We start from the raw sequence: 2809 nt of genomic DNA on the forward strand, positions 1-2809 counted from the left end.
GTTACTAGGTGGAAATAAGAAATACTCTAATTGAATACCTATTAAAAATGAATACTTAACTTGTTATTAAGTTAAGTCAGTAGGTCAACTTAGGAGGTCCCATATAAGGAATGGAAAGACATAATTATCAATTATATGTTGTGGGATCTTATGATTTTGACCGAGTAGTAACGATTGGAAATACTGAGTTAAAATAAAATCTGTCAGTATAGACAATTTATACAACAAATAAGGATATGGAATTTATATGAAGGAATAGTCTAATCGTGTGAAATTCCAAGGTTGATATCTTTGGCTATGATGTTAAGGATTAGGAAAAAGGTTATTGAGAACCATGTAGGTGTTAGGCTATTTTTAGCCTATGTTTTGGATCTAATTTATGTGCGTTTTGCGCTGTGTTGGGACGGAATTACGCTTGTTTTCTATGTTTTCAGGTTCTTTGGAATAAAAGAGGTCTCGGGTGCAGAAATTCAATAAAAGACGTGCTGAGCCGAAGAAAACACAATTTTTGAGGAATTGTGTATATATGGCCGCGGCTAGATACCACTTGGCCGCGGCTAGATCTCGACAATTTGGAATGGCACAGTCGCCGCGGCGATGAAGAGTCTCGCCGCGGCCATTTAAGAGATACAGAAAGACCTATATTTTGCACTCATCTCGCCGCGGCGAGAGGAAGCTTGGCCGCGGCGAGATCCCGTACGGACCAGGAGCATTTTCGTCCATCGAACCCTAAATTTTAGTAATAAATAGAAAACTGCGATTGGAAGTCTGGGAGAGCAATCAGAAACCCTAAAATACAGCTGAGAGCGGCAGGAAGAGCAGAGATTCAAGTGAAGATCCAAAATTCATCCACCAACAGTTCTTTTCTTTATTCCTCGTTAATTTCTTTATGTTGAATATTGCTTTAGGAATGGTTATGGATTTATTTCTGAACTAAATTTCCCATTTAGGGAGGATGATGATTGTTGTTTAATGTTTTGCCTAGTTAATGTTTAATTACCATTCCTCAATTCTTGTGTGTGAAATTATCTTAATTTGTTCTTAATTTCATGTTTAAGATTGATCACCTTGTGCATGCTCTATGATCTCAATTCGAAATCTGAAAAGTGAGAATTGAGAATGCTAAAATTAAGATAATCGATGTTCTATGTGAAACGAAAGTATTCACATGACTTATGTGACGAGTAGATTATTACTTAATGCTGATTTCATGTTAGTTTAATTAATGAATTAATTAGATAACATGTGATTTAGAATCTAGAAGATCTGAAAGGAGCTAGGTTATTTCATAATCTGTCATTCACTTTAAGAATAGGATAGTAATTAAGCATTAACGATTTGGGTAAACAACAACAGGATTCTCCTCCCTATTATCTCATCTTGCTCAACTTTCAATTGTTTTATCAAGTTTTCTGAATTACTTTCATACTTTACTATTTTTAAATCATAATTACTTTTGATCTGCCAGATAGAATTATAAGTATAGTTTAGTGGTATTTAATCCAATTCCATGTGGGATCGACCTCACCTGTGTGAGATTTACTACTTGATTGCGTATACTTGCGTAGTGTTTATAAATTATAGCAACAAGCTTTTGGCGCCGTTGCCGGGGAATTGTTTAAAGATTAATATTACATAAAATTATACTAACTTCTACTTTGGTATATTTTCTCTTGCTGATTTTTCTAACCTTTTTCTTGCAATATTTTCTTGATCTATTTCAGGAATTCTAAGTGTATGCGCCATCAAGGACAAGCAGTCATATTACACGTTTATCCTGAAATCGAGAAAACTTGCAGGAGGAATCGAAAGAACAAGAGGCAAGAAAGAGTTTCAGCAACTACTGAAACATCAGAAATCATGGCTGCCAATGTGAACAATAATGCTGGAAACAATGGGGGTAATAACGGTAATAATGGAGGTGCCGTGGAAGATCAAGCTAATGGCCGTAGCTTGAGAGATTACATTCTCCCTACTTTGACGGGAGTGCAGTCATGTATCAGGCCACCAGCAGTGGATGCAAACAACTTCGAGATTAAACCCGCCATCCTTCAAATGGTGCAGTCTTCATTTCAGTTTGGTGGCCTCCCTTCTAAAGATCCTAATCTGCATCTCTCTAACTTCATGGAACTTTGTGAAACTTTTAAAGTTAATGGAGTTAGCGATGATGCCATTCGACTGAGATTGTTTCCATTCTCGCTCAGAGAACGAGCCAAGAGTTGGTTGAATTCCTTGCCACCCAATTCTATTGCCACCTGGAATGATCTTGCAACAAAATTCTTGTCAAAGTTCTTTCCTCCAGCCAAGTCTGCAAAGCTGAGAGGAGAAATCAATAATTTCTGCCAACAAGATAATGAATCTCTCCATGAGGCTTGGGAGAGGTTTAAAGATCTGATCAGGAGGTGTCCTCATCATGGTATAGAGAAGTGGAAGCTGGTTCACAACTTCTACAACGGGCTGGTTGGTAATACTAGAACTCTAATAGATGCAGCAGCGGGCGGAGCTTTTATGAGAAAGAGTGCTAATGAGGCGTATGATCTATTGGAGGAGATGGCTCTAAACAATCAGCAGTGGCCAACTGAAAGGAGTCAATCTAAGAAGGTAGCTGGTGTGTTAGAAGTTGATGCCATCACAAAGTTAACAGCTCAGGTTGAGGCATTGACAAAAATAATTGCAGGGCAAGCTAAACAAGCCTAAATTGTTTGTGAGTTATGTGGAGGAAGTCATCACTTTTCGGAGTGTCAAGCAGATGTGGATGATTTGACAATGGATGAAGCTAAAGCCATTGGGAATTTTTCACAGAACAACA

The 2809-nt window shown here is 37.8% G+C and overlaps 1 non-coding gene across 1 annotated transcript; it reads right to left on the bottom strand.

Annotated features, from left to right (window-relative positions):
* Positions 1–2313: 2313 nt before the first annotated feature.
* On the bottom strand, positions 2314–2420 carry LOC115708421 (small nucleolar RNA R71). The gene has a single exon (XR_004009922.2). It is a non-coding gene; the product is annotated as a small nucleolar RNA R71 (small nucleolar RNA).
* Positions 2421–2809: the final 389 nt, after the last annotated feature.

The sequence above is a fragment of the Cannabis sativa genome, chromosome 3 (genome assembly GCF_029168945.1).
Source record: "Cannabis sativa cultivar Pink pepper isolate KNU-18-1 chromosome 3, ASM2916894v1, whole genome shotgun sequence".
NCBI classification, from domain to species: domain Eukaryota; kingdom Viridiplantae; phylum Streptophyta; class Magnoliopsida; order Rosales; family Cannabaceae; genus Cannabis; species Cannabis sativa.